The sequence below is a fragment of the Eubalaena glacialis genome, chromosome 3 (genome assembly GCF_028564815.1).
Source record: "Eubalaena glacialis isolate mEubGla1 chromosome 3, mEubGla1.1.hap2.+ XY, whole genome shotgun sequence".
Classification (NCBI taxonomy): domain Eukaryota; kingdom Metazoa; phylum Chordata; class Mammalia; order Artiodactyla; family Balaenidae; genus Eubalaena; species Eubalaena glacialis.
In genome coordinates this window covers 86,718,068-86,732,365 of record NC_083718.1, presented here as the reverse complement: position 1 = coordinate 86,732,365, position 14,298 = coordinate 86,718,068, and the positions used below count along the sequence as shown (strand labels likewise).

At 45.6% G+C, this 14,298-nt stretch overlaps 3 non-coding genes across 3 annotated transcripts; all 3 read left to right on the top strand.

Moving 5' to 3' along the window:
• The first annotated feature begins 2,196 nt into the window (after window positions 1–2,196).
• On the top strand, window positions 2,197–2,270 carry TRNAN-GUU (transfer RNA asparagine (anticodon GUU)). The gene has a single exon. It is a non-coding gene; the product is annotated as a tRNA-Asn (tRNA).
• An 8,183-nt stretch (window positions 2,271–10,453) lies between these two features.
• Window positions 10,454–10,526, top strand: TRNAV-CAC (transfer RNA valine (anticodon CAC)). The gene has a single exon. It is a non-coding gene; the product is annotated as a tRNA-Val (tRNA).
• A 2,196-nt stretch (window positions 10,527–12,722) lies between these two features.
• Window positions 12,723–12,796, top strand: TRNAN-GUU (transfer RNA asparagine (anticodon GUU)). Its single transcript has one exon. It is a non-coding gene; the product is annotated as a tRNA-Asn (tRNA).
• The last annotated feature ends 1,502 nt before the right edge of the window (window positions 12,797–14,298 follow it).

Genomic DNA, 14,298 nt, shown 5'->3' with positions numbered 1-14,298 from the left:
AACGTCCTTCCTTTCTGAAGTTTTTACCTTCCCATTCAAAAAACCCAAACGGGCGAAAGGCAGGGGGTGAGGCAGCGGGCGCAGCCTCAGTTTCCATCCCCAAGGTACAGGGCAGGAGTCCCCTTACTGCCTGAGAGCCTGCTCAGCACCAGGAACCCGCCCTCCTTTCTCTGCTCTGAGGCACTGCGGAGGGCAGGCCACAGCCAGCTAATCCAAGTGGGCAAAGGACCAGGCTGACTTCGGGTCATTTTTACATCCGGAAATCCCCTCACCTACTAAGCAGGCGCCTAAACCTCTTCCACGTGTTCACACGAGTTATGTCTCTGAAAACCAAGGAGTTCATCCCTGTGAAGCACACTTGGCTTTCCCCCACCTCGGCACACGTACGCAACAGTTTGATTTGCGTGACGCAACAAAAGAGACCGAACCCAACTGTGCACCGGGGATCCGAGCCAAAGACACGGAAATGAACAACGTCAGGCTCCACGAATTGAGCCGGTCGCGGAGGGGAAGGAGTCCGTACCGGTGCCGTCTCCAGCAGAGCCCCCAGAGCCAGGGCAGAGATCAGGAAGTGGACGGATCCGCCCATCACCTGCTGACATCCCGGTCGGCACCTGACTCAAGGGAAAAGCGAGGTTCAGAAAGAGAGCAGGACCTTGGCTCGGCAGCACACAGCGCTGAAGCTAGAGCAGGACGGACCTTGGGTCCTGTCTCAGGGCCCAAGGCGTCGCCCAAGACTGGAGAGGTGAAGGGTGATGAGCAGCCGGGCAAGGGCTGGGAGCCTTGCACAGCTGCATTCAGCCCTGGGCTTCTGGGAAATCTCCGTTCCTGCGCTCCGGGTCTCTGAAGTTCAATCTTGACTTTTACCATTTGCATCTGGAGACGCTACGTCGGGGCTCCTCAATGGTTCCCTGGTGGTCTAGTGGCTAGGATTCGGCGCTTTCACCGCTGCGGCCCGGGTTCGATTCCCGGTCAGGGAAGCCTTTGTAAACATTTTTTTTCTTTTTTTCCCCTTCAGCGTCTCCACTGGCAGGAGTCTTCCTCTTCCTGCCCCGACCAGAGCTGTGTTTTGCTTCAAGGTTCAGATGCAGAAGAGCTTCTGCACTGAGTCCCCAAATGCCGCTGAGTCCCGGCCTCAGGGTCCTTGACGTCGCGCAGGCTGGAGGACGTGAGATGTAAGGAACAGCCTGGGCTGGCCGGCTCTCGCCTCGGCTCTTTTCTCCCTGCATGGTACAAACCCGAAGTCTTATTTACCGCGTTCTCATCCCAAGAGAATCGGGGACTCGAGTTCCAAACATTCATTAAGAACCCAAACCAAAGCCCTTTGAAACATACAAGAAAGTTGCAAGAGTAATAACATCGTATATTCTGTACGTAAGTGCACAGTAAACATTTTCCCACGTTGGGTTTCTCACTCTCTCTCCGTATATAAGAATGGCGACACCACTTGAGAGCTCCTTGCAGACATCTCCACTCAAGATTGCTCCTTTCGTTTGGCGTGTCTCTGAAAGGCAGCTTCTGCGGGACTTGTCCTCCAAGACCAGGGGAAGCCTCTGTCCTCGCGAGGAGGCCCCCTTGCCCTTTCAGGAACCTGAAATCCGTTCTCTTCAGGCTGTAGAGAAGCTTCAGGAGGAGTTTTATTCAGCTCCCCCCCGCCCCCGAAGTGCAGGCCAGGCACGTTCTGTGCTAGTAGGAATCCCCCCGGACCGGCTGCCCTCCGGTCTCCTTCCCGGTTGCCTTGGCGGGCAGTGGGGTCTCGGGTCAGCCTGAGCGCTGGAACCGCCTACCTCGGGAAAGGCCCTTCTGGGAAGTGCAGCTGCCCCTTGGCTGTGGCCTGGATCTCTGTGCCCTGCACGGAGCGTAAAGGGTTCTGACAGGACACAAAGGTGACGAATCCTTCCCTGTAGTGAGTGGGAGGATGAGAGGACCAGATGGGAAATGCGTCCAAGGGAGGGGGGAGTATTCTCAAGTGCTTGTCAGAATTGTCTGCATGGGTGGCTGCCCTGTGATAATAGTGCTTAGTGTTGTCTTTTCCTGACCTCGCCCCAGTCTCAGGTCCAGTGCGATCGGCTGCTCTAAACTTTCCGTTTTTCCGAAGCTTTGGAACTGGTACCGTTTTCCTGCGAGAAAGGCGGCACAGCCTAGGAATTGGTAAGTGTCTACTCCATAGAGAGGCCAGAAGAGCGGCGTGCTGCTGTCTCTGTGGCGCAATGGGTTAGCGCGTTCGGCTGTTAATCGAACGGTTGGTGGTTCGAGCCCACCCAGGGACGGTGGGAGAGGTTTTAGAACCCATTCAGCGTTTTCCGTGCTGATTACCATTCCAAGTGTTCCATGCTGATTACCATTCCAGGTGTTCCATGCTGATTATCACCTGTACATCTGCTCCCACAAAGTTTACCGAACTGCATTCGGGGTCCTATCCCGGATAGTCTTTTTTGTCTGAGGCTTGTCCTGAGGATTCTGGTATTTCCTGGTATGTGACACCGCAGCAGTGAGAAGCTGTCCACCTCTTGTCTTTCCACTATTTGCTAAAAACCACGTGGGCCCAGTCAACCCTTGTCAATAACTGCAAAGCTGTAATATCTACAATAAGGATGATCTTAATATGCAATGGTTCCCTCCTAAGGAACTCAGCATTAATAAGGGGGATTAACAGGCTCCCTGACTTCAGACTATATTACAAAGCTACAGTAATCAAGACAGTTTGGTACTGGCACCAAAACAGAAATATAGATCAATGGAACAGGATAGAAAGCCCAGAGATAAGCCCACGCACATATGGTCACCTTATCTTTGATAAAGGAGGCAAGCATATACAGTGGAGAAAAGACAGCCTCTTCAATAAGTGGTGCTGGGAAAATTGGACAGGTACATGTAAAAGTATGAAATTAGAACACTCCCTGACACCATACACAAAAATAAACTCAAAATGGATTAAAGACCTAAGTGTAAGGCCAGACACTATCAGACTCTTAGAGGAAAACATAGGCAGAACACTCTATTACATAAACCACAGCAAGATCCTTTTTGACCCAGCTCCTAGAGAAATGGAAATAAAAACACAAATAAACAAATGGGACCTAATGAAACTTAAAAGCTTTTGCACAGCAAAGGAAACCATAAACAAGACCAAAAGACAACCCTCAGAATGGGAGAAAATATTTGCAAATGAAGCAACTGACAAAGGATTAATCTCCAAGATTTACAAGCAGCTCATGCAGCTCAATAACAAAAAAACAAACAACCCAATCCAAAAATGGGCAGAAGACCTAGATAGACATTTCTCCAAAGAAGATATACAGATTGCCAACAGACACGTGAAAGAATGCTCAACATCATTAATCATTAGAGAAATGCAAATCAAAACTACAATGAGGTATCATCTCACACCGGTCAGAATGGCCATCATCAAAAAATCTAGAAACAATAAATGCTGGAGAGGGTGTGGAGAAAAGGGAACACTCTTGCACTGTTGGTGGGACTGTAAATTGATACAGCCACTATGGAGAACAGTATGGAGGTTCCTTAAAAAACTAAAAATAGAACTACCATACGACCCAGCAATCCCACTACTGGGCATATACCCTGAGAAAACCATAATTCAGAAAGAGTCATGTACCAAAATATTCATTGCAGCTCTGTTTACAATAGCCAGGACATGGAAGCAACCTAGGTGTCCATCATCGGATGAATGGATAAAGAAGATGTGGCACATATATACAATGGAATATTACTCAGCCATAAAAAGAAATGAAATGGAGGTATTTGTAATGAGGTGGATGGAGTTAGAGTCTGTCATACAGAGTGAAGTAAGTCAGAAAGAGAAAAAGAAATACAGTATGCTAACACATATATATGGAATCTAAGGGAAAAAAAAAAGGTCATGAAGAACCTAGTGGCAAGACGGGAATAAAGACACAGACCTACTAGAGAATGGACTTGAGGATATGGGGAGGGGGAGGGGTGAGATGTGACAGGGTGAGAGAGTGTCATGGACATATATACACTACCAAATGTAAAATAGATAGCTAGTGGGAAGCAGCCGCATAGCACAGGGAGATCAGCTCGGTGCTTTGTGACCACCTAGAGGGGTGGGATAGGGAGGGTGGGAGGGAGGGAGATGCAAGAGGGAAGAGATATGGGAACATATGTATATGTATAACTGATTCACTTTGTTATAAAGCAGAAACTAACACACCATTGTAAAGCAATTATACTTCAATAAAGATGTTTAAAAAAAAATAAGGGGGACTAATACAGGAAGAATGTTGAATTTTTAGCACGGAATAGGCAGCTTTCTTTCATTGGTATACTCAAGTTCCTAAATAACTGAAAAAATTCAAACAAGCGTCCTTCAGGGATTGCTGAAATCAGACGACAGAAAGCAGAGGAGAGACATATCATTACAAACAAGCAACAAAGTCAGCAGCATGAGCACTTGTGACAACCGTACAAATCAAGATTTAAACCTTCCAGAACTGTAAGCCAGTTCGGTCGCTAATAAAAATGGATGAGGAGCAATGACTTCATGCACAGATACATACCCTGGAGACTCAAAAGCATAGGACAATGACTTCATGCACAGACACATACCCTGGAGACTCAAAAGCATATCACAGAATTACTCCGATTTTCATTAATGAGCTTCCTTCAAGGACCTAATGTGGCTTACTTATTTCATTGTGTTTCCCTCACTGTCAGTTGCTGTTAAAACATATCATTGCCTCTGCTTTCACCTTAAATAATGCCCACTAGTTTGATGAATTTTTTTCCCTTTAAATATATTTTCTCAGAAGCAAAACAATATACTTTCTCTTCCTTGGGAGAGAATAGACAAATTAGGCCTCTAAACATTTAAATTAATTAAAAATTAATTCCCCAATTAATTTCAGGAAAGTAATAATCACCTGTATAAATTTAAAATAAGAAAATTAAGAATTTCTGGGAAGAATGCTTTACCACTTATGCTTTCAATGTGGTATTTCTATAAGGAAAAATTTTGTTGTTGAATTGGTGACAAGGAACAATAACAGATTTAGCTGTAGATTAAATTAATGGTCTTGATTACTCGGAACAACAGTGAGAAACGAAATGAAATTGATTACAAAGATGACCCTTAATACTTTGAAGCAATTTAAATAATTTATACATTTTATATATAATGACATTTAAAATGTTTATGTCCTGTCGTGTGCTTTTATCGAGGTTACTCAGAAAAATTAGATTGGTTTAATAATTTTGGTCTAAAAACGACTATATATATATTTTCAGATTATGTTATGATGTAGAAAAGAATGGTGGTATAATATACTGTTATATAAGTCTTGGCTTTATTTTGGCTTGAAAATCTGAGTTACGTTGGACTTCCTAAATTTCCTGTACTGGTTGTACTGGTTAAATAAGCAAACGTATCCAATAAGTTTTCAACGACTAAAAATTTCAATTTATGTGTTGAAGTATATTAAATATACTAGTCAAGTACATTAAATATACTAATTTCTTTAAAGAGGAATGAATACTTGTAATTCTAGGAACCAGACGACTCAATTATTCCACTTACAATTTTTGGTAAATATTTTTAGGCGTCATCTAATATATGATTCCATATATACCAATATATGATTCCAACATTCTCATGGTCCAACATGTGTCAGCTTAAATTACAAGTTCAAGATCTAGAGTTAACTTTAATCCTTTGACTAACATTAAATTGATTTAAGTAACGAATCATCTTTGGTTGCCTGCAAATTCTCTCTGTCTTCGTCCTTCCCGTTTGCCCTAATTTCATGATAGGTCGGTTGACAACAGTGCTTTCGTTGGGGAATGCTGTTGTTTTCTGGGTTCACATATATTTCTATATGTTGTAGGTTTGTGGCTGGTGCTGTGGCTATTCTTATGTGTTCCCTTGACAAAAGTTCAGTAGAGTGGCTTGTGTTTTCACTGCTCTGACACGTCAGAATCATAACCTTCATGCTGCGCACTGCACAGCTTCTGAAACCTTCTCAAAGCGCCTCCTTGCTTCTTGTTACACATTCACTTTTTGCATGGCACTTGCTTTTTATCACAGCAAGCACCAAAATCCAGCTTGGCAAAGACATGATATCATTGAAAAGAATGTAGAATAATCTAATGTTGGCAGATTTTACTATGTAAATTACACCTCAATAAAGCTTACTTTTTAAAAAAAAAGGACAAACAAAACCAAATGTTGACAGGATGGCGAGCACTGGAAATTCTTATTCATTTCTGGAAAAGGTATACAAAAGTTCCACAGGTTGGAAAAAAATTTGGCAGCATCCACTGAGGGTCATACATACACAGTTATATGCTGTGGCCCAGAAATCGTACTTTTAGCTGTGCTATACCTTTGACCTGTGCTCTCCAATATGATAGGTACAAGCCACATGTAGCTACTGAACACTTGAAAGTTGCTAGGGCCACAAGTTGTAATGATAATATTTTGACGTAATAAGTCTCCTAAAACATTCACATAGATGAAAATAGAAAATTCAAAATTCCTTGTGACAGGTTTGAAAACTAATAAAGGGAAACGTCACTCAAATGAAGTCGGGAGACCAGAAGTGGGAGCTCTCATGGGGTACCACTCAAGTTCAAAGACAGGAAGTATCGTCAATTACAAACCCAAACTGAAGAAGCATCAACAGCAAGAATCATCGATTACAGGCCCCAACAGAAAAACATATTCGTTGCATCTCCTGCAAGAATTCAGCAACTTGGCAATGAGAAACCGTCATCACCCTGAACTTTCACTTTTCTCCAATGGACTTGGGTTCAAAACAACCTCCCTCAGCTTCCTCCTCTTTCTCTGTAAAGTAAGTTTCCTTCCTCTCCTTTGTTTGTGGGACTTGCCTATGGCTTTTGCTATAGCTTGCTTGTCCTGAATTGCAATTCTCCCGCTATTCCTGAATAAACCCTTTCTGCTGGAAAAAAACAAAAAACAAAAAACCCCCCAACTTTTATATATTTTTATTTTTATAAATTTTTAAAATGTATTTTGTTTATTTGTTTTTGGCTGCGTTGGGTCTTCGTTGCTGGGCGAGGGTTTTCTCTAGTTGCAGTGACTGGGGGCTACGCTTCATTGTGGTGGCTTCTCTTGTTGCGGAACATGGGCTCTAGGCGGGCAGGCGTCAGTAGTTGTGGCATGAGGGCTCAGTAGTTGTGGCTCACGGGCTCTAGAGCGTAGGCTCAGTAGTTGGGGTGCACGGGCTTAGTTGCTCCACAGCATGTGGGATCTTCGCGGAACAGGGCTCGACCCCGTGTCCCCTGCCTTGGCAGGCAGATTCTTAACCAATGCGCAACCAGGGAAGCCCCCAAAAGTATTATTTTGAAAGTCAACACTGGCATTATTCTCTTGGAATGGGGTGCCCTAGAAAAATGTGTATGTCCACCAAAAGTCATAAAAAAATGTTCGTGCCATTTCAGAATATCCTCAATTGGAAACAACTGAAATGTCCAACAGTAGAAAACTATGTCGAGTTATATTCTTACAAGGAATACACACAGAGACAAAGAACTACGTGAAAAATAGGGTTAAATTTCATAGACATAATGGTGAGTGAAAGAAGTCAGACCCATGCCCCTCCATCCCCCCAAACCCAGTGCATGCCCTGTGATTCAATTTATGTGAAAGTAACAGGCAGAGAGGTTGGGAGGGGTATGTGTGTGATTACTCTGAGCTCTTGCATGGGAAGAGTCATGAGGAAGCCTTCTGTGGTCTGGTAATTTTCCATACCTTAGTTATTCAGGTTGCTTCAGCAGTGATTCAGGTTGGTGTACACTGGTAATGGTTTGGGAACTGTACACTCTTTGTACTTTATGCATATTATGCCTCATTGTTTTAAAGGTTATTGCCACTTGGTTATTGTTAAAGTGATGTTGATACTTTTTCTTCTGCTTTGTCCTGGGCTAGGAGGGAAAGTAAGTTCAAAGTAGTTACTGTGATATTTTTTTTGCTGTCCTCAGATTTTTGGCTTCCCTTCACTATCGGATATCTGACTACTTACTCATGTGCTGCTCACAACAATTATCTTAAGCTGACATTCCACTGTTAATACTGTGTCAAAGCGAGAACCAAGTGTTCATGACCAAATTTGCTCTTTGAAGAATAAATATGAGTCAAGGAAGGGGGTGGGGTATATGAAATTGAGAAATTCTGATGAGGAAAGTAGTTCAATTAGGCTTAACTCACAGGTGCCAAAGGGGGACACTGGCAGGTAGTACACAAAGAAAAGCCGCCACATGCATTTCACCACTGAACTCTCAAGAAGTTTTGAGCATCCACACATAGCCAAAAGCGTTTACCTGATTAGTTCGGAACTTCACTAGATTAACCCGTCCAGAGTAGCTGTTTGATGGCTTTCAGCTATCTGTTCCTCTAGGAAAGGGAAAACCCCCCTTTCTCAGGCTTTGTGTGTGTGTGTGTGTGTGTGTGTGTGTGTGTGTGTGTTTCCTCTCTTCTCTTTTCTGGCTCTTTTATAAATCCTGTCTTTGTTTAATGACAACATCCTAATAACTGTTTCCCATTTTTATTAGTAACCATGTGAGCTAACTCATTCAAAATCTCTTTACTACTTGAAGTAAGTCAGAAAGAGAAAAACAAATATCGTATATTAACGCATATCTGTGGAACCTAGAAAAATGGTTCAGATGACCCGGTTTGCAGGGCAGAAAGAGAGACACAGATGTCGAGAACAAACATATGGACCCCAACGGGGGGAAAGCGGCAGAGGGGTTGGTGGTGGTGGGATGCGTTGGGAGATTGGGATTGACATATATACACTAATATATATAAAATAAGTATTAAGAACCTGCTGTATAAAAAAATTTTTTAAAAGTCAAAAAATAATCTCTTTACTACTAATGTTGAAGTATGATTTTCATATTCACATCTGTATACACTATGTTGGTAGCTTTGAAATCTATTCTTGGGTGGAGACTGCCATGGAAAGGGAGAGTTTAGGCCTTAAATGGTTGGAAGATAGGTCCTTCTTAGTCTTTAAATAGACAGTTTCCAGTTAGTATGTGTTTAACAAACTCATCGTCATTCTCTCTGCGTCTAACGTCGTTGCTTCTCCAATGGTCCTGTTTACTCTTTCTCCTCTTCTTCTTCATTTCATTAATGAGTTTGGCGAGGTTTGTAGGGCTACCTTTCAATCTTCTTTTCCTTTTGAAATCTTGGAGGTTGAACAAGGAAGGGATGCAAATCTCAGTGAAGTTTTCTCAGTTACCCGTGAGCATGGTGGCCAAGGGCAGGGGCTCTGGAGGCAAACTGCCTGGGTCTGAGTGCTGGCTCTCACTGTCACGGGGGGTGAGACCCTGGAAAGGTTAGCTCAGCTTTTCAGTGCCTCAGTGTTCTCATCTGCAACAAGGGGTGGTAAAGTCCTACACAATCTTCCAGGGTTGTTATGTGGACTTAGTAAGTTATTCCACAGTAAAGCACTGAGGAACAGTGCTGGTCACTGAGTAAAGCTCGAGAAAGCTGGTATTATCGTTATCATGAAGTCTTTTATTTCCCCTTCTAACTGTACCACTGCTGACTTTCAACATGCCCCAAAACAAATTGCGATTGTTTAAATGTTTAGCTGACCTCTTCTCCCTCATATTAGTGACCTGCATCTGGAAAATTGGTTGGTTTGGACGGTGATCTAACCGGTGATCGAAAGGCAGTGGGGGACTGGATCCAGCTTCATCAGATTCTTGGACCTTGGGCAGGCATGACGATCGTTTAGCTCATGGTAGACGATCTCTTGCACATGTTTCTACAGCAAGAGCTTTTCATAGATAGTCAGACATACCTTAAGTATTATAAGAAAAGTGCAAGTATGTACCAGTGACCTGTCCTTTTGGTTGTTGTTGTTTGAAGAAATCAAAGGAAGAAAAGAGAATTTACCTGGAAGTTGTAGATTTCCTCCTTCAGGTACGACGGAGTGTTTGTAGCAAGCTAGCATTCACCCTGAAAACGACTCAATCAAGTCTGGATGAAAGGAATTCTGTTTGCAGGCTTTGGAGAAATGCAGCTAGGACCCACAGGATCCGCTCCAGAGAGAGAGAAGCTCACTGGAGTGAACCTACTTCTCTACCTTTTCCCCTTAGGCCCAAAGGGCACTTGCCCGAAGCCCCGGCTCCCGCGGCTTCTGGGAGCTGAGGAGTCGGCAGCGGGGGCGACCCCTGCACTCGGGGGCACAGCCGTGGATCCGCGGACTCTGCGGTCGGTGCGGGAGCCCGAAGGCCGGCTGTGGGAGGCTCGGGGGTCCTCCCTTCGGGGCCGGCGAGGAACCCTGAAAGCAGGGCCTCTCGGAAGCCGCAGTCTCCTTGCCTGAGAGATCTCGGGGCTTCAAGGTTCATTCTTCAGTTGAAAAAGTTGGCGACTCGGATAGTGGTGGCAGGACCTACGGATTTCAGGGATGTGCCACTAAGGAGTAGCACCCGCCGTGTTTCCGTAGTGTAGCGGTTATCACGTTCGCCTCACACGCGAAAGGTCCCCGGTTCGAAACCGGGCGGAAACAAACGTCCTTCCTTTCTGAAGTTTTTACCTTCCCATTCAAAAAACCCAAACGGGCGAAAGGCAGGGGGTGAGGCAGCGGGCGCAGCCTCAGTTTCCATCCCCAAGGTACAGGGCAGGAGTCCCCTTACTGCCTGAGAGCCTGCTCAGCACCAGGAACCCGCCCTCCTTTCTCTGCTCTGAGGCACTGCGGAGGGCAGGCCACAGCCAGCTAATCCAAGTGGGCAAAGGACCAGGCTGACTTCGGGTCATTTTTACATCCGGAAATCCCCTCACCTACTAAGCAGGCGCCTAAACCTCTTCCACGTGTTCACACGAGTTATGTCTCTGAAAACCAAGGAGTTCATCCCTGTGAAGCACACTTGGCTTTCCCCCACCTCGGCACACGTACGCAACAGTTTGATTTGCGTGACGCAACAAAAGAGACCGAACCCAACTGTGCACCGGGGATCCGAGCCAAAGACACGGAAATGAACAACGTCAGGCTCCACGAATTGAGCCGGTCGCGGAGGGGAAGGAGTCCGTACCGGTGCCGTCTCCAGCAGAGCCCCCAGAGCCAGGGCAGAGATCAGGAAGTGGACGGATCCGCCCATCACCTGCTGACATCCCGGTCGGCACCTGACTCAAGGGAAAAGCGAGGTTCAGAAAGAGAGCAGGACCTTGGCTCGGCAGCACACAGCGCTGAAGCTAGAGCAGGACGGACCTTGGGTCCTGTCTCAGGGCCCAAGGCGTCGCCCAAGACTGGAGAGGTGAAGGGTGATGAGCAGCCGGGCAAGGGCTGGGAGCCTTGCACAGCTGCATTCAGCCCTGGGCTTCTGGGAAATCTCCGTTCCTGCGCTCCGGGTCTCTGAAGTTCAATCTTGACTTTTACCATTTGCATCTGGAGACGCTACGTCGGGGCTCCTCAATGGTTCCCTGGTGGTCTAGTGGCTAGGATTCGGCGCTTTCACCGCTGCGGCCCGGGTTCGATTCCCGGTCAGGGAAGCCTTTGTAAACATTTTTTTTCTTTTTTTCCCCTTCAGCGTCTCCACTGGCAGGAGTCTTCCTCTTCCTGCCCCGACCAGAGCTGTGTTTTGCTTCAAGGTTCAGATGCAGAAGAGCTTCTGCACTGAGTCCCCAAATGCCGCTGAGTCCCGGCCTCAGGGTCCTTGACGTCGCGCAGGCTGGAGGACGTGAGATGTAAGGAACAGCCTGGGCTGGCCGGCTCTCGCCTCGGCTCTTTTCTCCCTGCATGGTACAAACCCGAAGTCTTATTTACCGCGTTCTCATCCCAAGAGAATCGGGGACTCGAGTTCCAAACATTCATTAAGAACCCAAACCAAAGCCCTTTGAAACATACAAGAAAGTTGCAAGAGTAATAACATCGTATATTCTGTACGTAAGTGCACAGTAAACATTTTCCCACGTTGGGTTTCTCACTCTCTCTCCGTATATAAGAATGGCGACACCACTTGAGAGCTCCTTGCAGACATCTCCACTCAAGATTGCTCCTTTCGTTTGGCGTGTCTCTGAAAGGCAGCTTCTGCGGGACTTGTCCTCCAAGACCAGGGGAAGCCTCTGTCCTCGCGAGGAGGCCCCCTTGCCCTTTCAGGAACCTGAAATCCGTTCTCTTCAGGCTGTAGAGAAGCTTCAGGAGGAGTTTTATTCAGCTCCCCCCCGCCCCCGAAGTGCAGGCCAGGCACGTTCTGTGCTAGTAGGAATCCCCCCGGACCGGCTGCCCTCCGGTCTCCTTCCCGGTTGCCTTGGCGGGCAGTGGGGTCTCGGGTCAGCCTGAGCGCTGGAACCGCCTACCTCGGGAAAGGCCCTTCTGGGAAGTGCAGCTGCCCCTTGGCTGTGGCCTGGATCTCTGTGCCCTGCACGGAGCGTAAAGGGTTCTGACAGGACACAAAGGTGACGAATCCTTCCCTGTAGTGAGTGGGAGGATGAGAGGACCAGATGGGAAATGCGTCCAAGGGAGGGGGGAGTATTCTCAAGTGCTTGTCAGAATTGTCTGCATGGGTGGCTGCCCTGTGATAATAGTGCTTAGTGTTGTCTTTTCCTGACCTCGCCCCAGTCTCAGGTCCAGTGCGATCGGCTGCTCTAAACTTTCCGTTTTTCCGAAGCTTTGGAACTGGTACCGTTTTCCTGCGAGAAAGGCGGCACAGCCTAGGAATTGGTAAGTGTCTACTCCATAGAGAGGCCAGAAGAGCGGCGTGCTGCTGTCTCTGTGGCGCAATGGGTTAGCGCGTTCGGCTGTTAATCGAACGGTTGGTGGTTCGAGCCCACCCAGGGACGGTGGGAGAGGTTTTAGAACCCATTCAGCGTTTTCCGTGCTGATTACCATTCCAAGTGTTCCATGCTGATTACCATTCCAGGTGTTCCATGCTGATTATCACCTGTACATCTGCTCCCACAAAGTTTACCGAACTGCATTCGGGGTCCTATCCCGGATAGTCTTTTTTGTCTGAGGCTTGTCCTGAGGATTCTGGTATTTCCTGGTATGTGACACCGCAGCAGTGAGAAGCTGTCCACCTCTTGTCTTTCCACTATTTGCTAAAAACCACGTGGGCCCAGTCAACCCTTGTCAATAACTGCAAAGCTGTAATATCTACAATAAGGATGATCTTAATATGCAATGGTTCCCTCCTAAGGAACTCAGCATTAATAAGGGGGATTAACAGGCTCCCTGACTTCAGACTATATTACAAAGCTACAGTAATCAAGACAGTTTGGTACTGGCACCAAAACAGAAATATAGATCAATGGAACAGGATAGAAAGCCCAGAGATAAGCCCACGCACATATGGTCACCTTATCTTTGATAAAGGAGGCAAGCATATACAGTGGAGAAAAGACAGCCTCTTCAATAAGTGGTGCTGGGAAAATTGGACAGGTACATGTAAAAGTATGAAATTAGAACACTCCCTGACACCATACACAAAAATAAACTCAAAATGGATTAAAGACCTAAGTGTAAGGCCAGACACTATCAGACTCTTAGAGGAAAACATAGGCAGAACACTCTATTACATAAACCACAGCAAGATCCTTTTTGACCCAGCTCCTAGAGAAATGGAAATAAAAACACAAATAAACAAATGGGACCTAATGAAACTTAAAAGCTTTTGCACAGCAAAGGAAACCATAAACAAGACCAAAAGACAACCCTCAGAATGGGAGAAAATATTTGCAAATGAAGCAACTGACAAAGGATTAATCTCCAAGATTTACAAGCAGCTCATGCAGCTCAATAACAAAAAAACAAACAACCCAATCCAAAAATGGGCAGAAGACCTAGATAGACATTTCTCCAAAGAAGATATACAGATTGCCAACAGACACGTGAAAGAATGCTCAACATCATTAATCATTAGAGAAATGCAAATCAAAACTACAATGAGGTATCATCTCACACCGGTCAGAATGGCCATCATCAAAAAATCTAGAAACAATAAATGCTGGAGAGGGTGTGGAGAAAAGGGAACACTCTTGCACTGTTGGTGGGACTGTAAATTGATACAGCCACTATGGAGAACAGTATGGAGGTTCCTTAAAAAACTAAAAATAGAACTACCATACGACCCAGCAATCCCACTACTGGGCATATACCCTGAGAAAACCATAATTCAGAAAGAGTCATGTACCAAAATATTCATTGCAGCTCTGTTTACAATAGCCAGGACATGGAAGCAACCTAGGTGTCCATCATCGGATGAATGGATAAAGAAGATGTGGCACATATATACAATGGAATATTACTCAGCCATAAAAAGAAATGAAATGGAGGTATTTGTAAT